This window comes from Muntiacus reevesi, chromosome 2 (genome assembly GCF_963930625.1).
Source record: "Muntiacus reevesi chromosome 2, mMunRee1.1, whole genome shotgun sequence".
In the NCBI taxonomy this organism is placed as follows: Eukaryota; Metazoa; Chordata; class Mammalia; order Artiodactyla; family Cervidae; genus Muntiacus; species Muntiacus reevesi.
In genome coordinates, this window is record NC_089250.1 from 225,312,359 (window position 1) to 225,338,826 (window position 26,468).

Here is a 26,468-nt window from a genome sequence, read left to right on the forward strand (position 1 = left end):
TTCTGTCAAAAGCCTGGGGAGGAAGCTCCTGTTATCCCTGTTTAGTAGATAGGACCAGAGAGGTGAAGTCACTTGCTGAAAGTCACACATCTGACAACAGGCCGAGCTGGTATCCAACTGACTCCAAACTCCTATCTTTGACTACTGCACACAGCTGTATCTTTATGGTGTCCTGGCTCCTGGAACGGGATAAAGGACAACAAAGGTTTATGGCTGGAGAAGGTGGCCAGTGACTGTGCTTGCTGAAGCAGCTGTATCATTCTGGTTGTCCCCCGCCACCCCGTCCACACCTGTATCTTCCAGAAGCCTGGGCAGGATCTTCCCGACCCAGCGTGCCCCACTAGGGGATTTGCTCCGTGTAGGGAGAAGAGGCTGAATCGTCTGCTCTTCAAGTGAGAAACAGAAGTTGAGGGCCTTGGCCACCTCTCTCTTGAAGCCCCAGGAGTCAAGACCAAAATACCATCCTGAACCTTGAACTCCGTCTGGCTCCACCTCCCCTGGTCCAGCCTCACCCGCGATCTCTCACTTCCTGGGTCAGGGAGCCCGAATCCCCGGGGAGGCCAGCAGAGCAGGCTTGGATCCTCCCAGGAAACATCTGTGTGGGGCTGAGGACGTTCCGTGGGAAACTTGTGTCCACCCACCATGGGTTCCACAGCTGAGCCAAGAGCGGGCAGTGGCCCCGGGCCAGGTTGGGGCAGATGCGAGGGGGAGCACAGTCGGAGATGCTCAGGCCCCAGCCTCGTCGGCTCCAGGGTTTCCATCAGGGCTATGCAGGGTCACTCTGGTTGGAAAGGAAGTGGGGTAGGGCTTGAAGTTGCACTGAAATAGCACTTTGTAAGACTCGAGGAAATGTGAATTGTTCAAAACAAAGCACACACGAAGGGCGGACTGAGCTGTGGTGGAGGGGGGTTGCACTCAGCCCTTGGCACCCCCGCCCCCACCTGAACTTCTCTGAGGCCAGAATTATCCGGAATGGAGGGTGGGAGCTCTCGGTCTCTGCAGGTGTACCAGTCTGGCGGGGGGACCTGGGGACTTTGCCAGATGTTCTCTGTGACCGCTGTGTGGGTTGTCCACTGCGTGGGGGTTCCTGGAGTTGGGGGCCAGTTGGGGTTGAAAGCCAAGTGTAGCCCACTCCACAGGCTTCCCTGACTCGGGCAAAAGCACCATGCCCACCAGCACAGCTTCAGCTTCCTGGTCTTGTATCAGGAACAGGCATGGAAGTCGACAGAATCCCAGAATAAGGATATGTATGATGTCACGTAACAGGAAGTTACAGGGAGGCTTCAGGCTTGGCTGGTCCATGGCCCAGAGGTGTCGTCAAGGAGCCAAGTCCTTCCTGTCGCTCTGTCTTGCCCACCATGACGCTGGTTTTGTCCTCATGCTGATCACAAGATGGCGGCCGTGGTTCCGGGCATCGCGGAAGAAGAGAGACCATCTCTTCCGTGGTGCTTTCCTGGAAGTCAGGAGATTCTCCCAGAAGGCCCCTGGCTGTCGCCATCTTCCATTTCATTGGTCAGAACTGGTCACATGTCCCATCCTGAGCCAATCACTCTGGAGGGGTGGGAGTGATGATTGGGTTAGACTGAAGACGGAGAGTGGGGGAAGCAGGGTTGAGTGTGTCAGCCTCAATGTCTACTACAGCCTAAAAGCCCATGACTGCAGGAGCCCTGTGGAGCTTTTCCCCTGGAAATCCAGGTCTCCGTTTTCTTCTGCGTTAAAAGGGACAGAGCAAACTCCCCCAACAGAGCAGACTCAGAGCAGCTGCACTTGAAACTCTCAGAACCCACCCCGTTTCCTGCTACTGACCGACCTTTAACACAGCCCTTGGCTGGCATCTGATGTACCGAGCTGCACCCAGCAATTCGCCAGCGCCGCGCAGTCCCCCACCGCCCCACTGGTGCTCTGGCTTCGGATCCCGCCAATGTCCTTACGCCAGGAAAGCGCCTCGCCCCCGCGTCCTCTCCCCGTCCCATCTCCTTCTTTTATTCCTTGCCCCAGATGCCCAGATTTTATACCTTTGTTCCTAGGAGCCTCTGGTCTCTGAAAGTTTCCTTTCAACCTTAAATGGTGCCCCAGCTCATCCAGCTGGGCCTTGAACAGTATTCAGTGGAACTCTTTGCTTCCTTTAACCGTCTTTCCTTTCTCTACCCCACAGCTTGGTGTTATGAAGACTTCAGACATGCAGAGGCGTTGAGAGTGGTGGACACCAGGGTTTCCCCACCACTCACATTCAACAGCTGTTACCCTTGTGCCATATTTGCTTCAGAGGTCTGTGTTTATGTATCTGTGGATCTGTTTGAAAGAAAACTTGAAGGTGTGTTCACAGACCACACACAAATACGTTAGACCTCCCCTCCAGAATCCCAATGCTAGTATCACACCAAAGAAACATTCTTTATGCAAATCAAACCTACAGTGAGGTGCCACTTCACATGGGCCAGAATGGTCATCATCAAAAAAGTCTGCAAATAATAAATGGCAAAGACAATATGGAGAAAGAGGAACCCTCTTTTTTTTGTTGATAGGAATGTGAGTTGGTGAAGTATGGAGGTTCCTTAAAAACTGAAAATGGAGCTAGTGTATGTCCCTCCAATCCCATTCCTGGGCATATATTCAGAGAAAACTATAATTCAAAAGGATATATGCACACACAATGTTCACTGCAGCACTATTTAAAGTAGCCAGGACATGGAAGCAACCTAAGTGTCCAGAGACAGATGAATGGATAAAGAGGATGTGGTATACATACACAATGAAATGTTACTCAGCCATAAAAAAGAACGAAATAACGCCACTTGCAGGAAATGGATGGGCCTAGAGATTGTCATACTAAGTGAAGTCAGACAGAGAAAGACAAATATTTTTCTTATATGTAGAATATGAAAATGACACAAATGAACTTATTTACCAAGCAGAAATAGACTCACAGGCATAGGAAATGAATCTAAGGGGAATGGGGGGAGGGATAAACTAGGAGTTTGGGATTAGCATATTACTACAGTATATATAAAACATATAACCAACAAGGACCTAGTGTACAGAGCAAGGAACTACACTCAATATCTTGTAATAACGTATAATGGAAAAGGATCTTAAAAAGAATGTGTGTGTGCGTGTGTGTGCGTGCTTAGTCAAGTACAACTCTTTGAGACCTTCTGGACTGTAGCCCACCAGGCTCCTCTGCCTGTGGGGATTCTCTAGGCAAGAACCCTGGAGTGGGTTGCCATGCCCTCCTTCAGAAGGAGATCCCAACCCAGGGATTGAACCCAGGTCTCCTGTATTGCAGGCAGATTCTTTACCGTCTGAGCCACCAGGGAAGCCCATCACATGTATACATATATATGTATCTATATATATACACATACATATATACATATAGGGGGCAGGAGGAGAAGGGGACGACAGAGGATGAGATGGCTGGATGGCATCACCAACTCGATGGACATGGGTTTGAGTGAACTCCGGGAGTTGGTGATGGACAGGGAGGCCTGGCGTGCTGTGATTCATGGGGTCTCAAAGAGTCAGACACGACTGAGCTACTGAACTGAACTGAACTGAACATACATATGTATGAGCGTCACTGGTGGTTCAGATGGTAAAGAATCTGCCTGCAATGCAGGTGACATGGGTTTGATCCCCTGGAGAAGGAAATGGCAACCCACTCTAGTATATTTGCTGGGAGAATCTCATGGAAAGAGGTACCTGGCAGTCTACAGTCCATGGGGTTTCAAAGAATCAGACACGACTGAAGTGACTGGCGCGCGCGCGCACACACACACACACACACACACACATAATATATATAATGAATATATTTTTGAATCATTTTGCTGTACATCTGAAACTAATAGAACATTGTAAATCAACTATATTTCAATAAAAATTTAAAAAGAAGTAATATCATCTTTAATATCCAGCCCCTATTAAGATTTCCCAGTGATGCATCCGTCATTGGGATTAATTTGAATCTGAAAAGAAGTGAATTTCTTCATGCCTGGGAGGGGTTAATGAAGTTGCTCTAAAGTGACCAAAAATACATGGAAAAACACATGCAATTTTCCCAGAAGTGTTCCTTATCCTTTTCTCTACCCCCACTTCCATCTCTCAAAGTGGTTTTTTTTTTTTTTTTTTTCAGGTCAGACATAGGGCAGAAACCAGATGGCATTTTAATCTGCATCTCAAGGGCCGTGTCCTGGGAAGGCTCCGGGGTCTTGGCACGAGCTGTGGTCTCTCTGGCGTCCAGCAGCTCGCTTGGAAGTGGGTTCCGTTCCTCCTGAGCGTTTGCTGGGTCAGGTTCTCTTGACTCTGAATAATCCCGCCATGGCTGGCTGCCTTCTGCTTTGCCGGTCCTCAAGCTCTGGGGCAGCAAAGAGTTCCCCCAAGCAGCTTTCTCAGTACACTCTGTTGACTGACCCTTTGAGGGAAGTGACCGCAGTGACTATGGCCACAAAACGGTGGGGGGTGGCCCTCAGTCAGACAAACAGCAGATGTTTGTGTTTTCCAAACAAACGCGTGAGACAGTCATGATTCTCTTTTCTAGATTCAGAGGAGAACAACATTTGTTTTTTACCCCCACTTCTCAGATGGTCAGTGCTGCTGCTGCTGCTGCTGCTAAGTCACTTCAGTCGTGTCTAACTCTGTGTGATCCCATAGACGGCAGCCCACCAGGCTCCCCCATCCCTGGGATTCTCCAGGCAAGAATACTGGAGTGGGTTAAAATTTCCTTCTCTAATGCATGAAAGTGAAAATTGAAAGTGAAGTTGCTCAGTCATGTCCAACTCCTAGCGACCCCATGGACTGCAGCCTACCAGGCTCCTCCGTCCATGGGATTTTCCAGGCAAGAGTACTGGAGTGGGGTGCCATTGCCTTCTCCATGGTCAGTGCAGTGCTGGATAATTGTTACTACTGAGATAGCTGATACATATGGAGCAGTGACTGAGTATCATATGGGATGCTATGGCAGACTGGACTATGGCCTCTGAAGACCATGTCCTAATTCCTAATCCTGGGAACCTCCGAATGTTCCCTTATATGGTCCAAATAGGACTTTACAGATGTGGCCAAGCTAAGCATCTTGAGATGAGGGGATTATGCTGGAAGAGCTGGGCGGGCCCTAATGTGATCACGAGTGTCCTAAGACAGAGGCAGTGGAAGATTTCACACAGAGAAGAGTATAAGCCATGTGGTCAAAGATTGAGTAATGGGGCCACAAGCCAAGAAATGAGCAGCCACGGGACACTGGAAAGGGTGAGGAAATGGGTTCTCCCTGGAGCCGCCGGAGGAAGCATGACCGTGCTGACCCTGAATTTTGGCCTCGAAATGGATTCCTGGCTCCTGGTTTCCAGAACAGGGAGGGAATACACTTCTGCTAGTGTAAGGCAGTGGGTTGGAGGTAACTTGTGACAGCAGACCCTAGGAAAGTCCCATACATAGGTTCAGTGAATGACATCCCACTTTACAGAGAGGGAAGCCAGCCCAGCAGTGATGTTAACCTGCAAGGGAAGCGCTGGCTGTGACCAGGGGTATGGTCAGTTTGTCCGTGGCCTGTCCATCCAGCTCCCTTTGAAGGTTGGGGCCAAGCACTCTGAGCTCGGACGGCCTTGTGAGCGGGGCCTCTCCCTCCTGCTTTGTAGACTGTGGTCTCAGCACACTGGTGACTTTTCTAGATGTCTCTCTGAGCTGATCCAGTCATCTCTGCTGCAGGTGTTGGGCATTCAGGCTTGAGATAGTTCAACCGACTTACTGTATTTCTCTCTTTCTCTATCCATCCACTACTCCATCTGTCCAACCATTCATCTATCCATCTGTCAGTGCACTTGTCTGTCTATCCATCCTCCATCTTATTCCTTTCTTCTAACCAGTCATCTATCCATCCAACCCACCTCCATTCAACCATCCATCTTCTCATCTATTGAAAAATATTTATTGAGCTACAGTATGTGATATTTAAGAATGGGATACTTAAGAATGCCATATTAAGCCAGACTAAGTAAAATTCAAAAAGATACACATACCTCTATGTTCACAGCTGGGCTATTCATGATAGTCAAGACATAGAAAGAACCTAAATGTCCACCAACAGAGGAATGGATAAAGAAGATGTGGTACATATATATTACTCAGTCATGAGTATTACTCATTCCATTACAATGGAATATTACTCAGCCATCAAAAAGAGTGAAATATTGCCGTTTGTAGCAACATGGATGACCTAGAGATTATTATATGAAGTCAGACGGAGAAAGACATATGTCACATGATATCACATACATGTAAAATCTAAATACAACACAAATGAACTTGTCTACAAAACAGAAACAGAGTCACAGACATAAAGATTTGTGGTTGCCAAGTGGGAGTCAGGGGGAGGGATGGAGTGGGAGCTCGGGATTAGAAGAGGCAAACTATTACACATAGAATGGATAAACAACAAGGTCCTACTGTAGAGTTCAGGCGACTATATTCAATATCTTGTGATTACCCATAATGGAAAAGAATATGAAAAAGAAGGTATATATGTATATATGAGTCATTTTGCTATACAGAAAAAATTAACACAACATTGTAAATCAACTAGACATCAATAAAATAAATGAAAAAGAATGGGATATTAAGGATTGTTGTTGTTCCATTGTTCAGCCATGTCCAGCTCTTTGCGACTCCGTGGACCGAAGCACACCAGGCTTCCCTGAGCTTGCTCAAATTCATGTCCATTGAGTTGGTGATGCCATCCAACCCTCTCATCCTCTGTTGTCCCCTTCTCCTTCTGCCTTCAACCTTTCCCAGCATCAGGGTCTCTTCCAAAAAGTATTAAGCATAGGTTTATCACGTATAAGGGCGGGGGACCACGGTATAGCTGTGATGGTAGAGAGCAGGGGAAACCGAGGCTGGGAGGTCAGAGTCTGCGTGGGGTAGATGGAGGGGTGGTCATCACAGGCCAACATACAGCCAGCAAAGGAACAGGGAAGAGGGTCCTAACAGTCAGAGCAAAGCTGGAAGGAGGCTGGGAATACAGGAGCCCCAACTTCTATGCAGGCACTTCTGGGCAGTGTAGGAGGCTCTGAGAGCAGGTGTAGGATTCTAGGTCATCAGAGAACAGTTGTGCTTTGGGGATGAGGGAGAAGAAATCATGGCCCCAGACAGGGGGACGAGAGGTAAAAAGTGGGAGAGAGATGCAGGTCACCATTAACTGGAGCATGAGGTGGGGAGAAAAGGCTCAAGAACAAGGGAGACGGAAGCTCAGCTGCCCAAGGTCAACCTGACGGACAGCCCAGGTGCTGCTGCTGGGACCCTGGAGGCCCAGGCGAGGCCGGCCATGCAAAGGGGTCCAGTGTTGCCAACTGTGGGCAGACCAGAGCAAAGGGCCTGGGACCCCGGCAGGGAGGACTCGGGGCTGGGCGAGGCTGTGGAGAACAGTAGGAGGGAACCAAATACTTATGATCCCACCTGGGCTGGTGGCTTGACAGCACACACACTTAGTTAGACCTGACTGTGTGCCAGGCACTGGGGGCATGCTGCAGACACACAGCTCCTCACCTCCGGGAGCCTGCAGTCCAGGGGCGCAGGTGGAGAAATAGAAAATCAAGCTAAGGGCTGAGAGCCGGACGCTGCGGGACATCAGTGAGGTTTATCTGACCTGGTGGATGGGGTTGGTGGGGGGTGAGCCGTCTCTGCAGGGGACAGAGCAAACTGGGGACACTGGGAGTGTGGTGTGTGCAGAGGCCCCCCTCGGAACTGCCGAGGCCCCAGCCCAGAAATCCTGATTCTGCTAATGAGGGGAGGGGCCTGGGCCTCCACATTTCAGACAGTTGACTCAGATGATGCCCATGCACAGTTAGACTTCAGGCGTCATGGCCGGATCTCGTCTTGAGGGGCCAGACACAGACAGTCTTCCTCCAAGAGGTGATGTCACATCACACGGGTGTCTGCCTTCTCTTCTACAAAAACCAGAGGCATCACACCTCTGGGTTACAGAGGTCTAGAAGCTAAGGACACCGGACCTTTGCTCCTGACGTGTGGCATGCAGCCGCTGTTGGCGGGGTAACCAGTACTGGTTTCAAGGCTGGGTGCTCGGCCCTCCCCTGGGGAGTCACCTCTGAAGCAAGCAGCACATCTTATACTTTTTACCCTCTCCAGGAAGCAGGCAGGCGCTTTGAGAGTTGAAAGGGTTCAAACACCATGTGGTGCAAATGGATGAGTGAACAGAGGCAAGAAGTGATGGTGGGTGGGGCCCGAGGCTGCGTTTTTCCCCAGCCCCTGGGGGCCCCACAGGGGTCCACACTTTGAGCAGCAGCAAAGGTGTACTTGATGGGGAATTATGTGGGAAGTTCTGAGTGGGTCTTAAAAAAAGAAAAAGATGGTTCCTGAGGTTGGCTGGTCCCATGATGCATGAAAGATTGAAAGCAGATACTTCAGAGGGGAAAGAAGACACTGGGGTGACAGGCAGGTGGTTCTGGGGAACCTCATGATGACTCGAGACTCATCACAGCTTTAATCTCACCCTGTGGCAGGGTCTGCTATGCTGCCACTGCCAATATCAGTTCTACAAACATGTACAGAGTGAAGTAAATCAAAAAGAGAAAAACAAACATCATACATTAACACATATATATATGGAACCTAGAAAGATGGCACTGATGAACCTATTTTCAGGGCAGCAGTGGAGATGCAGACAAAGAGAGCAGACTTATGGACCTGGGGAGGAGTGGGGGAAGGAAGGAGAGAGTGGGACCAATGGAGAATGGAGAGAGTAGCATGGAAACATACACATTACCATATGCAAAACAGACAGCCAGTGGGAATTCACTATATGACTCAGGGAACTCAAACCTGGGCTCTAGAGGGGTGGGATGAAAGTTCAAGAGGGAAGGGACATATGTATACCTATGGCTGATTCATATTCATGTGGTAAAAACTGACACAATATTGTAAAGTGATTATCCTTCAATTAAAAATAAATAAATAAAAATAAAACCCAAGTTGAGTCAGATTATAGAGCCAGTCTGTATGTGTGCATGAATACAAATAAATAAGCATGCCTCCCTTCAGTTCATTTCACTCAGTTGTGTCCGAATCTTTGTGACCTCATGGACTGCAGAACGCCAGACTTCCTGGTCTATCACCAACTCCCGGAGCCTACTCAACACATGTCCATCTATTTTGTGATGGTGATGCCATCCAACCATCTCATCCTCTGTCGTCCCCTTCTCCTCCCACTTTCAATCTCCGAGCACCAGGGTCTTTTCCAATGAGTCAGTCCTATGCATCAGGTGGCCAAAGAATTGGAGTTTCAGCTTCAGCATCAGTCCTTCCAATGAATATATTCAGGACTGATTTCCTTTAGGATGGACTGGTTGGATCTCCTTGCAGTCCAAGGGACTCTCAAGAGTCTTCTCCAACATCACAGTTCAAAAGCATCAATTCTTTGGCGTTCAGCTTTCTTTATAGTCCAACTCTCACATCCATACATGAGTACTGGAAAAACCATAGCTTTGACTAGATGGACCTTTTTTGGCAAAGTAATGTCTCTGAGTTTTAATATGCTTTTTAATATGTCTAGGTTGGTCATAACTTTTCTTCCAAGGAGTAAGCGTCTTTTAATTTCATGGCTGCAGTTACCATCTGTAGTGATTTTGGAGCCTCCCAAAATAAAGTCTCTCACTGTTTCCATTGTTTCCCCATCTATTTGCCATGAAGTGATGGGACCAGATGCCATGATCTTAGTTTTCTGAATGTTGAGTTTTAAGCCAACTTTTTCACTCTTCTCTTTCACTTTCATCAAGAGGCTCTTCAGTTCTTCTTCATTTTCTGCCATAAGGATGGTATCATCTGTGTCTCTGAGGTTATTGATATTTCTCCCAGCAATCTTGATTCCAGCTTGTGCTTCATTCAGCCCAGCATTTCGCATGATGTACTCTGCATATAAGTTAAATAAGCAGGGTGACAACATACAGCCTTGATGTAATCCTTTCGCGATTTAGAACCAGTTTGTTGTTCCATATCTATTTCTAACTGTTACTTCTTGACCTGCATACAGATTTCTCAAGAGATAAGTAAGGTGCTCTGGTATTCTCATCTCATTAAGAAGCTTCCACAGTTTGTTATGATCCACACAAATTCAGACTTAAATTGAAGAAAGTAGGGAAAACCTCTAGACCATTCAGGTATGACCTAAATCAAATCCCTTATGATTATACAGTGGAAGTGACAAATAGATTCAAAGGATTAGATCTGATAGAGTGCCTGAAGAACTATGGATGGAGGTTCATGACATTGTACAGGAAGCAGTGATCAAGACCATCCCCAAGAAAAAGAAATGCAAGAAGGCAAAATGGTTGTCTGATGAGGCCTTACAAATAGCTGAGAAAAGAAGAGAAGCTAAAGGCAAAGGAGGAAAAGGAAAGATATATCTATTTGAATGCAGACTTCCAAAGAATACCAAAGAGAGCTAAAGCCTTCCACCGTATCAATACAAAGAAATAGAGGAAAACAATAGACTGGGAAAGACTAGAGATCCCTTCAAGAAAATTAGAGATACCAAGGGAACATTTCGTGCAAAGATGATCACAATAAAAGACAGAAATGGTAGGGACCTAACAGAAGCGGAAGATATTAAGAAGAGGTGGCAAGAATACATAGAAGAACTATACAAAAAAGATCTTCATGACCCAGATAACCACGATGGTGTGATCACTCACCTAGAGCCAGACATCCTGGAATGTGAAGCCAAGTGGGCCTAAGGAAGCATCACTACAAACAAAGCTAGTGGAGGTGGTGGAATTCCAGTTGAGCTATTTCAAATCCTAAAAGATGATGCTGTGAAAGTGCTGCACTCAATATGCCAGCAAATTTGGAAAACTCAGCAGTGGTCACAGAACTGGAAAAGGTCAGTTTTCATTCTAATTCCAAACAAAGGCAATGCCAAAGAACGCTCAAACTATCGCACAATTGTACTCATCTCACACACTAGCAAAGTAATGCTCAAAATTCTCTAAGCCAGGTTTCAACAGTACATGAACTGTGAACTTCCAGATGTTCAAGCTGGATTTAGAAAAAGCAGAGGAACCAGAGAAACCAAATTGTCAACATCCTCTGCATCATCGAAAAAGCAAGAGAGGTTCAGAAAAACATCTACTTTTGCTTTATTGTCTATGACAAAGTCTTTGACTGTGTGGATCACAACAAACTGTGGAAGAGTCTTAAAGAGATGCCTCTCTTACAGAAGCAAAAAAGAAAAAAGAATAAGATTTGGAAACAACATCTTTAAACACAATGTCTGAATTCCAATTACATATTCAACAGCAATCCATTAGGAGTTGATGTTTCCAGTACAATATAGACGGGATCAGAATAAAGTATCAAGACATTTTTTTCAGAATGAATGAGCGAGGTTTAATGGAGTTTTTACAAAAGGAAAGAGATATCAGAAAGCATTTGGTGTTGTGTATCATAAAGGTTATTTAGGAGGGAAGAGAGAGAGAGAGAGGACTAAACATAACAATGTGAGAAAAGACGGCACACTTCATACATCTGGGAGAGGGGAAAGCCCATAATTAGTTTTGCTCTTTTAAGAAATTACCTAAAATATGAAACTTTCTGCAGTCCAAAGGCAGCTTTCTCTGGCTAGAACACTTCATTGCTTTTGGTTTCTCATTTACCTTTGTGGTTGGAATCTGGTCCCCGATGTGCTGAAAATAGCCCTGAGAACTGACTCTCTTTCTGGGACGGTCACCCCATTTCCACTTGTTCTGAAAGATGTCAGGGGCTGTTTCCCGTGAATTTCGGCTGTGACTGCCTGGCTGGAAGGGGATCCTGGCATCCTGAGTCTTTCTGAGGGTCATTTGGGATCTTTTGCCCTGTTTGTTGAGAGGTTGGCTCTGAGTTACTATGATTCCTTCTGGCTCCAGCAGCTGTGTTCTTTCTCTTATTGGGCTCACTGGTCACTATCCCAATCTGTGAGTTTGGAAATCAGATGTCAAAAAATTCCAGCCCTCGGAAAGTGGCCATGAAAACCAAAATGAGGACAGAAAGTCTCAGGTCCACATATGTGACTCAAAGACCAGGTTTTCCAGTCCTGGCTCTGGTCAAGATGAACGACCTCCTGGCTTCCTCAGAGCCTATTAACCTTGGTTTACGCACAGTTCTAACGTTCTTGCTTTAAGAGTGCTCCGGCCATGGCAGCTTGTTGGGCTGCCAGACCTGGGCTCGCTGAGAGCTTTTGAGGAAAGGACAGTCACATGTGTAGGGTGAGGGAGTTAGAGGAGGCGAGGTTCAGAAAAAGAATGAGACTGGCACTTTACAGGAACAGATCACCTTAATGAGGTGAGAAGGGGCAGCAGTCAGATTAGTGAGCTGTTGCACTAACCCAAGAAGAGTGAGTGTGTACAGGCATGTATGTGGAAAGCTACTCTCTTAAGGGGGCCTGTTCTTATCCAAGGTTGTTCAGAGTAGTTATCTCTTAAACGGCTGGGGCAAGGAATTCTGGAGATTGGCTAGAGGCTGGACCGGCTGGGAGCTGGGCGTAATCAATCTTAATGTCCATTTTTGTTTCTTTGGGTGAGAGTCCTTTGTTTTGCATAGAATGATGGGGGGGGGGGGGGCGGGACCCGGAGGGGAGTTTTAACTCCAGGCTATTTTGAGACATGTAACTTTCTTTCAACATGCCTTCAAGAGGGTGATGAAAACAGGCCTTTGGGATATGTCCAGTCAAGTCGATGCATATGGTTTTGTGCCCTTTGATGGGCACGCTTCCTCTGCCAATTAGTCCTCCCAGTTTGACTGGGGAACAGGACAGAGGAGGGGATTTTCACTGCCTTAGAAGTGGCAAGATTATGAACAAGGCTTTTATTTTTGGTGTGGTTTTACAATAGCTTTCAAAAAGTTTTAATAGAAAAAGTTTCCCTCTCCAGGGCTGTGACAAGGGAGGGAGTTTGTGGGCTTCTTCCTACTCAGATGTTTGCTCAAGCTCTTTCCTTAGCCCGGGACGCTCCTTTCCTGGATCCCTGGGGGCTACATATCTCTGCCGAGATGACCCTCCTGGGGAGACTGCCCTGACCCCTGCCCACCCGAGACATTCACCCATCAGCACCCTCCTCACCCCTCGGCCCATGCGTCTCCTTCCTGGTGCCTTGTCCTCTCCTTGAGGTTCCTCACTTTCCCAAGGGCTGATGCTCTAGACTTGAATGGTGCCCAGCCAGCGGTGGGTGGCCACACGGATGGCCTGATCCCCCACATGGCTACCAGTACTGCCACCCACAGGCCTCAAGAAAGCAGGTCTTGTGTTCCTCCCATAGGCGTGGGCATCGTTAGGACTGTCAACTATAAACTGGCACTTGCCATCTACCTCTCTGAGAATTAAATCATGTGCGGCTGCAGCTGCTGACTTTCAATACCTGCTGAAAGGAATTCAGGGTGGAGAGCAGAATTGAGGCACTCTGTGCTCCAGGAAAATTGGCAGGATAAGCCTTCAGATGGTTAGATATTCTCGGGAGCTGATTTTATGAGCCCAATTCTTGAATCGCCTCATATTAAGAAAAGCACTAAAGTCCTTCATAATGATGACTGTTTCTGATGACAAGCAGAAAACGTCTAGAAAAATGCTTGCTTGATTCAATGTATTCCCCCTTCACCAAAATCACATATATACTGAACTTCCTCCCTGCCCTCTCAGGAGCAGTCTCTCAGAGCTCTCTGAGGTGCTGTCTCTCGGGCTGCAGTCCTCATTTTGCCCCGAATAAAACGTAACTTGCAGCTCTCATGTTGTGCGTTTAAAAAGAACTCGACAGGACCCTTTACATCCTGGGTTCACATCTGACCTTTGATGCTTGGGTGACCTTGGGTGAGTTACTTAGCATGCTCGAACCTCAGTTTCTTCATCTGTACAATGGGGACAAGGCTGGTGCCTACCACATAGTGACATGAGGATTAAATGAATTAGTATGCAAAAACACGTAGCATGGTCCCCAGCACGTGGTAAGTGCCTCCTGCCTACTGTGACTCCTAGTTCTAGGATTATACTATGATCACTATCACCAAAACTACTGCAGCTCCTGTGGTTGCTATGGATACCATCATTATGTTCATTTCAGCAGAAACTCTCCACACCCTAACCAAGTCAGGAAGCGTACCGGCATTGGAGCTAGACGGTCCTGGTTGTGTGAGCTCAGCTAAGTCGCTTCCCCTCTCTGAGACTCTGCTTCTTCCTTTGTGAAATGGGCCCCTGCCTCTGGGGATTAAACATGAGAATTAACGAGATGACGCAGCTACAGTGCTGAGTGGAGGGGTTGACGCAGCATCCTGAGGTTAGAGACGAAGCCTCTTGAGGACAGGGACCCTGCCTTCGATTCCCCTTTCCAGCTCTGGCTAGGTCATGGCGTGGGGCAGCGGCCAGTGCTAGGAGATGCCATAAACCAAGGAGATGGGTGGAGCTGAGATCACAAGGCTGGACAACCTCCTTTCTCTCTGCTCTCCTGGTCCCCCTTCTCTTCCACCATGCCCTCCTCTCTCTCATGGAATGCCCTGCTGTCCTCAGGGGTCTGGCCTCACCACTGACACCTCCGTGGGATTTAAATCAACAGAGCAAAACCTTTAAAGCAATTGCAGGTGGACTTCCCTAGTAGTCCATTGGCTAAGACTCTACACTCCCAGTGCGGGGCGCCTGGGTTCCATCCCTGATCAGGGAACTAGCTCCCACGTGCCACAACCAAGAGTTCACATGCTGAAACTAAAAACTGTGCATGCTGCAACTAAGGCCCGGTGCAGCCAAAATAAATGAATATTAAAAAAAAAAAAGGCAACTACAGAGGGTTCCTGGACAGTGTTTTAGGGCTGACCAGTTCCTGATGAGAAAATTTCAGGCAAGCAGGCACGAGGACTGTTTAATGACAACCCTGCCAGTGGGAGACCACCAGCCTGGCCCATGCAGGATGGTTCCTAACCCCACCCCCACGCCCTGGAGAAGTGAAGACTGCAGTGTGCCTTGAAGAGAAGCCCCTCCTGCCTTTGCCATGGTGTTGGTCAACATTTAACAGGGCTCAAGGCCAACCTCTAGGTGAAGGCCTCATGAAAGTTTCATACCCACTGTAAACTGAACTCACGAAAGTGCCTCCTTTTTTTCCTCCAACAGCCCACACTTGGGGCTTCTCTTCCTCCTTTTGACCCCAAAACAGAGGGGCCTGGCCAGGCCAGCCTTGCTCCTGGCCTCACTCCCTGAGCTCCCCCAGTCCAGAGTCAAGACCAGCTGGCCTATATGGCACTCTCCTGTGGGCTGGGAATGGCAACCCTCTCAGTTCAGTTCAGTTCAGTCACTCAGTCATGTCTGACTCTTTGCGACCCCATGAACTGCAGCACGCCAGGCCTCCCTGTCCATCACCAACTCCTGGAGTTTACTCAAACTCATGTCCACTGAATCAGTGATGCCATCCAACCATCTCATCCGCTGTCTTCCCCTTCTCCTCCCGCTTTCAATCTTTCCCAGCATCAGGGTCTTTTCCAATGAGTCAATTCTTCGCATCAGGTGGCCAAAGTATTGGAGTTTCAGCTTCAACATCAGTCCTTCCAATGAATATTCAGGACTGATTTCTTTTAGGACTCACTAGTTGATCTCCTTGCAGTCCAAAAGACTCTTAAGAGTCTTCTCCAATACCACAGTTCAAAAGCATCAATTCTTTGGCATTCAGCTTTCTTTATAGTCCAATTCTCACATGCATATATGACTACTGGACAAACCATAGCTTTGACTAGATGGACCTTTGTTGGCAAAGTAATGTCTCTGCTTTTTAATATGCTATCTAGGTTGGTCATAACTTTTCTTCCAAGGAGTAAGCATCTTTTAATTTCATGGCTGCAGTCACCATCTGCGGTGTTTTTGGAGCCCTGCAAAATAAAGTCTCTCACTGTTTCCATTATTTCCCCATTTATTTGCCATGAAGTAATGGGACCAGATTCCATGATCTTAATTTTCTGAATGTTGAGCGTTAAGTCAACTTTTTCACTCTCCTCTTTCACTTTCATCAAGAGGCTCTTTAGTTCTTCTTCACTTTCTGCCATAAGGGTGGTGTCACCTGCATATCTGAGGTTATTGATATTTCTCCTGGCAGTCTTGATTCCAGCTTGTCTTCATCCAGCCTGGCATTTTGCATGATGTACTGTGCATGTAAGTTAAATAAGCAGGGTGACAATATACAGCCTCGACATACTCCTTTCCCAATTTGGAAGCAGTCTGTTGTTCCATGTCCATTTCTAACTGTTGCTTCTTGACCTGCATACAGATTTCTTAAGAGGCAGGTCAGGTGGTCTGGTATTCCCATCTCTTTAAGAATTTTTCACGTTTGTTGTGATCTACACAGTCAAAAACTTTGGCGTAGTCAATAAAGCAGAAGTAGATGTTTTTCTGGAACTCTCTTGCTTCTTCTATGATCCAACAGATGTTGGCAATTTGATCTTTGGTTCCTCTGCCTTTTCTAAATCAAGCTTGAACATCTGGAAGTTCACGGTTCACTTACTGTTGAAGCCTGGCTTGGAGAATTTTGAGCATTACTTTGCTAGCAATTGTGCTGTAGTTTGATCCCGACCCAGGAATTGAACCAGGGGCTCCTGCGTTACAGGCAGATTCTTTGCCAATTGAGCTATCAGGGAAGCCAGGCAGCCCTCTGGGCCAACGCAAGCCTACAGGCCTAGGGTTTGGCAAGCAGACTACCATGCCTTTTGTGCAAAGAAAAAGGAGCCCCTTGCTTCAGACAGGGCAGCACACACCTTGAATTTATTTATTTATTTATATTTATTTTTATTTTTAAATTTATTTTTAATTTATTTTTAGCGCCAGTTGAAAGCCAGGTGCTTTGTGCAGTCCACAAACCTCACCGCTGTATGTGGTAGCCCAGTCTTGAACACCTCTATTGACCTTGAAAACTCAGTGGTGTAATCTCTTGCTGCCCATGCAGTTAAGTTCCTCAAAAACAGCCTGACTGCTCCACTGCAATTGGAAAGACAAAATCATGCAGAAAACCAACGGCATGGAATGAAATGTCCTCAAACTGTGTGTTAAAAACCTGCTCCTGTGAGTCTGCCTCCTCCCAATTCACTGTCCCTAAATGGCTCTGGGAATGTTGTTCCCATGAGAGGCATGTTATGCAAACTCCACTTTAAAACGCTCTTTCCAACACTCTGTGGCTTGAGATCCAATTTCCGGATGATACTGTGTCCAGCATGCATTTCCCCAGGTCTGGCTTTCCTGTGTGGCCGTATCACGAAGTACCGGAGGCTTAAGGAGCTCTTTCCTGAGCCTTGTCTGTTTGGATGAACCAGTGAAGTGTAAACAGATGAACAACAGCAGTGGTTTTAAGGAAAATGGAACTAGGCCATAAAAATGGAAGAATCTCAAAGCATAGTTGTCAAAGGCACCTCTGGATAAACAATCCAACTCACCCCCACCCCTGCTTCATCAAAACGTTTTGCAGAGCTTAAAAGCTGCTTCTCGGACCTCCCTGGTGGGCCAGGGGTTAAGAATCCGTCTGCCAATGCAGGCGACAAAGGTTCAATTCCTGGTCCAGGGAGATCCCACATGCCTCAGGGCAACTAGACTCGTGTCCCACAATTACTGGGCCTGAGCTCTAGAGCTGCAACAAGAGAAGCCACTACAAGGAGCAGCCCGGACTCTACCCCACTCACCACAACTAGAGAAAAGCCCGCGTGCAGCAACAGAGACCTCCCAGGCAAAAAAAACCCAGCTCCTTCTTCTCTGGGTTTCCTTCCCTCCATCTGTCTGCAAATACAAGACCCCTCCTGGCTCAGCACGGCCCCCAGCCTCACACCTTCGTCTCCTGCATCTCAGCTCCCATCCCCCATCTGCGCCCCTTGTTCTCCGCTTCTTTCCCTGCCACACGCTGCCAAGACATTGTGTTCAGACTGGAGACTCCTGCGTTCATTCAAACCTGGCCCCGTGGGCTGAGGTCCACATAGGGGACCTCAGCTGAATGGCTTAACTCTGAGTTAACTTTCATTTCTTCCCTGCAGAGAGGGAAGAATACTAGCTCCCGCTTCAAAGAACTGCTTCAGAATCAAAGGCGAGCCTGTGTGCAAAGTGATTATAACAGTGCAGGGCACGTAGTAAACACTCAATTAAGTAAAACGGTAATGACGGCGTTTATTGCTACGTCTCATTTTTGCCCGACATTCAACATCCAATTTCATGTCTTGAGTGTACTCGGTGGATGATGGTATTTACCCTTTATCACTTTTTTTAAAGGGAAAATATATACAAATGTATGAGGTACACACAAGGAGTATATGCATTTTGCCCAAAAATTTACACAGTGGAGAAAAGTAGAAAAGCAAAAAATGGAAGCAATCGTTATCCCCAAATCTCCAAAGAGAGGTAAGTGATGCTATTGCTCTGCTAGGTGAGCACACGTGTATACGTGTGTATGTGTGTGTGGTTTTGTTTTTGTTTTTTTAGCTTTACTCTTTTGGTGACACTGACAGGCACATGAGACCTTAGTTCCCAACCAGGGGTGGAACCCATGCCCGCCCTGCATTGGAGGTGTGGAGTCTTAGCCACTGGACCACCAGGGAAGTTCCCTCTCCCCTTTTTTTTTTTTTTTTTAAAGTGTGGTTTTTATAATAGGATTATACTGACTGCATTGCCTGTATCCTGCGAGGTCCAGATTTTGTGTGTGGAGAGTGTTCGCTTTTTTTTTTTTTAACAAAGATGTGTACCTGAAGGTGCCCGGTTGGCCCAGCCCTACATCTGGGATTCCTGTTGGCCAGATACCAGCACGAGCCCTTGTTTCCTTCGTTGCTTTCAATGGGGATGGCTTTTCCTGGTACAGAGGAGAGCATGTGTGAGTTTCCCTGCTGGATACTCGGCATGAAGATTCTGAGGCCCAGGCGCTGGAGTTCGCTGCTCTGGGCCAAGTCTCCACAGCAGGACCCTGGCTAGATGTGGAGAAGATGTTGCCTGCCTCTCGGCTTCCCTGTCATGTCAGATACGAGAGCCATCCTGGCCAAGAATAATTCTGAGAAGAAAGAGCTTCTGCATCACTATAAGCACAGTTATTTTGCAAAAGGGCAAAACTGAAAAAAAAATGTTTTAAAAAGTATTACAGTTATAGAAATGTGTCGCCTAAAATACTTTGTAACGGTTTGTGGGAATGTGCCGAGCCACATTATGAAAGGACCCTGAGAGAGACTTTTCAAGGGCAACCTGCAAAACCAGCGTTGAGCCGAGGCGCTTGCCCGACCCACCCTGGAGATGTCACAATACTCGGCTCCCAGGGCCACCCCCATGTCGGTCCCGTGGAGACCAGGGCTCGAGTTATGAGGGATGGCAGAGGATTCCCTCTAGAGCGACTGACACCTTGGCCTGCCCTTCTGGCTGCTCAGTACACGCTCTGAAAAGCTGGAATCTTAAAGGAAAGCTTTGCACTTTGATTAAGAAGGAAAAAAAGAGGTCCACCACCACTTCCTCAATTGTCACAGCTCTTTCGCCACTGGGAATGATGAAGATAAGGTAAAAATAGACACAGTCATGATTTGTTACTTAGCAAGGACTCCGACGGCCACGTTCGAGTGCACCCCTGAATTTAGAGCTTATCTCTCAGATGTCTTAAGCTGGTCCTAGAGATCTGTACCCCCAGCTGTCTTCTGGGTTTGATCCCTCTTCCCCAGCCCAGGCCTCCACTCAGCTCTGTGCACAGACCTCTCCTCCTGGAAAAGATGGAGACTGAGCTGCAAATTCTTAATCTCTGTGTGAACTGTAAATATGAATCAACTTACTCCTCCCAACAATTCCATAGGGGTAGTTACCATATCACCATCATCACCATTATCACCATCACCATCATTATCAACATCACCATCTTCATCATCATATCACTTCTTTATCATCACCATCATCAATATCAACATCATCATCATTGTCGTGTCTAGCAAGTTGCCAGAGTTAGTGTGGTTGGCAGAATAATGACTCCCCTCAAACCCCCAGAATATGTTGCCTGCTGTGGCAAAAGGGACTTTGCAGACCTGATTAAGGACCTTGATGTGAGATTCTTCTGGACGATCCAGGTGGTTCCAGGTAACCACAAGGAGGGAGTCAGGAGGGTCAAAGTCATGGAAAGATGTGAGGACAGAAAAAGAGTCAAGAGACTGGCAGCTGCCATGCTGCTGGATTTGAAGGCGGAGGAGGGGGCCATGAGCCAAGGGAAGCAGTGCCTCTAGAAGCTGGAGAAGGCCAGGAAACAGATTTCCTCCTGGAGCCTCCGGAAGGAGCAAAGCCCAGCCAATACCTCGACTTCAGCCCAGTGAGACCCATGCCAGACTTCCGACTCCCAGAACTCAGATAACAGATCGGCTCTATTGTGAGCTGCTAAATTTGTGGTCATACGTTATGGCAGTAAAAGGAGTCGAATCGACGAGTGACTTTACAACCCGAATCTCCTGCTTTGTAATAGAGTGCTGCCTCGGAGCAGGGCCAAACTCATCATGATGCCAGCCGCCCAGTGTCCCCATGCACCATGGGGCTGACCGACCCCCAGCCAATGGCACCCTTCAACCCCTGAGACGGCTGCATGAGGCCGTGTTCTGGCCGCGCTGAGCTGGAAGCGGCCCCGTGCTCAGCCCAGCTGGGAGGTGGCTTTGAACTCTGACCGAGCGGGAGACTGGAAAAGTGACTTTTGCCAGATGTCTGTCTGAGCAGACAGAACAGAGGAAAATGGTCCCCCAGGGCCCAAACCCCACTGTCTCTTCCTGCCCAGAGGAGGAGGCGCCTTCCTCGCAAAGAGTGAAATGAATGTCCCTCTTGGCTCACAGCTGGTCAGACCCGGATCTTTCACATTAAAAAAAAAAAATGCAAAGGGGACAAAAAAAAAAAGAAAAGAAAACCAGAAGCTGGGGGTGGAGGACAGGTAGAAAATGCAGTTACTCCAGAGGACTTGGTCTGAGGTTGAGAGGTATGGGGTGCTGGGGGGCCTGGCCCGGCTCCCCCTGTGGAGGCGGGAGGGTGACCGGGCAGCATGGTGGCCTCGGAGACTCCTCAGCCCCTGCAGTGCTGGGCTGAGAACTGAGTGGGGCGGGAACACGCCCGCTCCAGGAAGAATCTGAGGCAGAGGAACTCGGCACAAACCCAACTTCTCTAAAAATATTAAAAGCCTGTGGCCCACAGAGGCCTGGCTACAATGCCCCTCGGGCGCTGACGGCGGGTCCCTGACGGTTGAGACCCAGCGTGGTCCTGGCATTGAGCAATAGGGCTCTGCCCGGGGCCCCGGGCCCTCCGCCCGTCCTGCCCTGCTCCCACGGAGGGCGAGGAGAGGCCGCTGCCGGGGTGCGTGTGTGACTGTGCCTCTGTGTGTGTGTGTGTGTGCGCGTGTGTAGGCCTGCGTGGCCTTGCGTGCCGGTGGGTGCGCCAGCGAGTGGCTCCACAGCCCTCCTCGAGGCCCCGGGGTCTCAGACTGTCCCGGCGACCTCTTCTCCAAGGACAGTCAGAAGAACCGTCCGCTGGACCCCAGCACGGACCCTGGGCTGCTGTGGTCCACCAGGGGACAGACAGTAGTGATAGATAAGGAACTGACTGAGCTCTTACTAGGTGCCAGGCTCTGTTCTAACACGCACATCATTGCACCAGTCCACAGAAATTACAAACCTGTGAGATAAGAACTAGTTTTCGTCCCATTGAGGGGAGCAGAACTGAAGCCCAGAGAAGTGGAGTCATTTTCCTGAGGTCACACAGCATTGGCGCAAGGCGGGAGGAAGGCTGGTTCCAGGGCTGACGCCTGAAAACTCCACTCCATGACCTGGAGTGCCAGCCCGAACCGCCTGGACAGCTGTGGCCTCAGCAGGACGCCCTTCCTCTCACTCCCGGGCCCTCCGGAGGCTGGGAAGCCATTTGGTGACCTTGCAGGGAGCCTCAGCGGGCCGCGGCTGCACCGACGGTCCTAAGAGAGGGGGGCCATGTGGCGGTGGTGCTGGGCACTGTTGGGGTCCGAGGCCCCTGGCTAGGAATTGCGCAGGTGCGGATGAAACAGTCATCCCCTGTCTCTGGGGCCTGGTCCCTCTGTCTCTGCTCCAGGGCGTCTCGCTGAGGCCCCCAGCTTTGGGACTCACAGGGGACGCCTGCCCTGGCAGCCCTGCTCCTCACTGGCCAGGGCTTCCTGCCTGGCCGGAAGGGCAGCAGGGCACATGGCTTTCCTTCCTGGTGTCTGGCTGCGCCACCCGGGAGCCGGCCCAGCCCCGCCGCGCTTCCTCCCACGCGGAGTGGGGCTGTGCCCGCGCTGGCCACGTGGGCGCCTGGCCTGGCCACCCTTGGGGTCCCTGCCCCCTCCTGGCCCAGGGTGAAGGATGGACTCCTTGCTCCCCGAGTTCTCACCGCCGCCCCTTCTGGGCCATTCACCTGCCTCACAGTGCGGCGGGGACAGGCCACGTGTGGCCTGGCTCCGGGGGATCCAGGTGGGGATAAAGGTGTCCGCCGTGGGGGAGGTCTGCGGGGTGGCCGCCCTAAGCCTGGTCTTGGGGACTCCACCGTGGGGCTCATCTGCCAGCCCCCCAACTTTCTAGCCATGGGGCCTAGCTGTCGTCTTGGTGCCTTGGTGTCCACGTTAGTGATGTGGGGGCAAAGTGGTAGCTTCTACCTCACCAGGCTTGTTCCGAGCAGCAAGTGGGAAGTGCTCCCTGCAGGGGGCTGGGGCCGTCACCTCCTCAGAGGACGGGCAGCGGTGCTCCGAGCTGTGCCCTGCTGGGGACTGATGGTGGTTGTTAGCCCTGTTAGCCCATTGTGAAGATGGGCAAATAGAGGCTCACACGTTCAGATCTGAGGCTTCTGTACTGATTCCACTTTGTCCTCTCCTTCTGCCCCCTTGAATATCAGGGAAGCCAGTTTGCCCCAAACACTTCACTTGTAGGAAGTCAAGAGCAGCATCTCAGGGCCAACACCTGCCCCGGTGTGGGTGGAGCTGCTGCGTGAACGTCCACTCACACTGGACACGTCTTGGGACCTGCTGCTTTCTGTTGAGGGGAATCCTGGAGCAGGACGGGGAACCAGCAGGGCGGCTAACACCTGCCGGGAGCAGATGCCAGGAAGAGCGGGTCCCTGGTTCTGGCGTCAGAGGCCCTGGGTTGGTTCAAAGCCTGATCTTGCTCATAGCGGAGACATTGTCTCTGGTGGGATTTAATCTCCTTCCTCTTCAGTTTACCTGTCTGCACGGGGATCTGGTGAGAATGCTACAGGTGAAGCTCTTACGGGCTTCCCTGGTGTCTCAGTGTGGTAAAGAATCTGCCTGCAATGCAGGAGATGTGAGTTTGATCCCTGGGTCGGGAAGATCCCCTGGAGAAGGAAATGGCAACCCACTCCAGTGTTCTTGCCTGGAGAATCCCATGGACAGAGGAGCCTGGCGGGCTAGTCCATGGGGCTACAAAGAGTCGGACATGACTTAGCGACTAAACAGCAGCAAAGCTCTTACACCAGGCAGATGACCGACCTGTGACACCTCTGAGTAGCTGTTTCTCTCTTGACTGACCCTCTCATTTTGCAGATGGGGAAACTGAGATCTGGGCAGAGGAAATGGTCTTTCTGAGGCCACTTGGTCTTAGCAGGGCTGATGGAGCTGAGACAGACCCTCATTCCTCTGAACAGAGAGGTTTGCTTAGGATCTGCTTCTTGGGAGCCAGTTGTGTTGCTACGGGGGGAGCTCTGAACCTCTCTGGTTCTCAGTTCCTCGCCTGTAACACCATCACCCTGACTGCCCCTCAGCATCCCCAGCCTGGGTCACATTTCCACCCCGAGATGGAGAAAAGTTTTCAGAGAAGTTTGTTCGGGGCCATGTCTGCCTAGGAAGTATGCTGAGAAGATGACACAACTAAATGACATTGACCGTTGACTTGAATTACTCCAGTAGTTTCTTTTTCCCTTGACCTGTGGGTTAGAGGCTGCAAACGTTTATTTCTCTACTGGCATAAAGTAACTTTTATTTTCAAACAGTACACGGACTTGATGCAGAAAACCTAGAAAGCACAGGAAAAACACAACGCTGGAGGGAAAAGAAAACAAACCAACCAGCAGACACAAGATGAGGAATCAAAAAAAGAAAAAACTCAAAAGAAAAAGAAAGTGAAAAGGAAAGTCAAGCAAACGTTTTTATGAGTGAGGGCCCTGTCATAAAACCACCGCGTTTCTGGTGAACACCATCCTGCTCTAGCTTGCAGAGCCGTGACACCAAGGACGTTGCCCTCTGAGAAGCCATCTTGGAGCTGGCTGGAGGAAATCCTTGTTTTTAGAACCTTCTCCTGCACACCAGATGCCCATCACCTACGAGGCGGACTGGTGTGGGTGGGGGCCCTGGTCTGGCCCCTGGGGTGTGCGAGTCCCGAGGAGCAGAGCCCGGGTTCGAGGGGCTTAGGCCCCAGCGCCCTGGGCTGCTCTTCTTCCTGCATGGATTCCTGAGGTGGCCTTGAAAGAGCGTTCTGGCTCCCCTGTGACTTGCCTCCCTCATCTGTGGCGTGGGGATTCTTCTACGTGGATTAATGTGTTGTGCTCAGGACAGAAGGGCTCTGCCCACGGTCGTGGCGACGGTGATTTCACAGCCACCCGAGGATTCACATGACAACAAGCGGTTGCTTTAGGAACACAGTGAGGGCAGGTCTGTGAAAGCAGGCTAGCGGCCTTTCCCTGGAGGGCCTGCGGCTGGTCTCGTTCAGGGACGCATTGAAAGAAATGCCGATGACAAAGAGATGCCAAAGCAAAACAAGACCCAAAAGGATACATGCACCCCAATGTTCATCGCAGCACTGTCTACAAAGGCCCAGACACAGAAGTAACCTGTCTATCAACAAAGGAATTGATACAGAAGATGTGGTAAATACACACAGCGGAGCACTACTCAGACATTAAAAAGAATGCAATAATGCCATTTGCAGCATCAGGGATGGACCTAGAATTGTTACATTGAGTGAAGTAAGTCAGATTGAGAAGGAGAAATGTCGTATGATATCCCTTGTATGTGGAATGTGAAAGGAAATGGTACAATGAACTTACAAATCAGAAGGAGACTCACAGACTTAGAGAACAATCTCATGGTTGCCGGGGGAAGGGACAGGATGGGGGTAGAGATAGGGAGTTTGGGATTGACATGTACACAATGCTGTGTATAAAATGGATAACCAACAAAGACCTACTGTTCAGCACATAGAACTCTGCTCAAAGCGATGGGGCAGCCTGGATGGGAGGGGAGTTTGGGGGAGAGTGGATCCATGTATATATATGGCTGAGTCCCTTTGCCCCCGTTCACCTGAAATTATAACAACATTGTTAATCAGTTATACCCCAATACAAAATCAAAAGTTTTAAAAATAAAAATAGATTAAAAAAAGATGGTCACGCAGTGGCAACAAAACCCTGAAATGCTGAAATGGTGTTGCGAAAACAGACAGAAGTTGACGGTTCGACAGTGGATATCTTCTCTAAACTCTGCGACGGTGGGCGTGGAGACCTCGACAGGTCTGAGATGCAGATGTCTCGTGAGTGGGGCACCTGCCCGCCCGGCCGTGTGACGCTATGGCCATGTGGCCGCTCGCCTCTGGGCTGACACCCCACCCAGCGCACAGCAGAGATCTGAGTGGGGAATCTTCTTCATGGGAGAAGGAGCAGAGACAAGGAGGCTTTCTGGTCTCCAGGGCATATGCTCAGGCTTGAGATGAAGCCCAAAGCTCAAGTGTTATCAATGTTTATTGGGTCAGAAAAGGGTCAGCTGTGCCCCGGGCTTGGGGGCACTTAGCTGCTGGCCTCCGCTGGCAATATTTGTTCAACTTTCTCTTTTGCTTTCACTTTTGGTCTTCCTTTGCAATTCAAAAGTCCAGATGTCCAACAGGGCCGGGCCACAGAGAGGCATGGGCCACAGAAAGGCACAGTCCTTAGCACAACGTCTGGAGGCTGCTGGCTGGGAGCTTGGGTCCTGACCCCTGCGGTGCAGGGGTGGGTCCCCAGTGTCTCTCCTTGTCCTCTGCTCTCTCTCCCTGATGAGCAGGTGACAGCCAAGGAGGACCCCTGGTGTGTGAGATGTGGGGGCCCTTTCGGCTCAGCACGCTCTTGTAACTCCCAACCCCCGGCCCTTTGATGGCGGCCCTGAGATTCAGGCCCATCGCAGATGGCGCCTGGGGTCACTGAGCCAGCACAGGGACCGACCGCTGGACCGGCAGCCGTGGGGCCGCCTCTCCCAATTCCCGGGACCCCTGGGCCTCCGGGATCCCCTGGGAAGCAGCACCCCCTGCTGGCTGGTCCCCACTTCTCGCCCTTCCCCTCCCTGGAACCAGAGGACGTTCGCTCACTGCCAGGTCCACACTCTGCCTTTGGGGCTGCTGGGCATGCTACAGCGCGTGCACGGGATAGAAGATTCTTACAGAGAATATACTAACGATTCTGCAGTTCCACTCCAAGGTCCCCAAGGAATCTCCACCCGGGTCCATCAGGTGTCATGAGTGAGGATGCT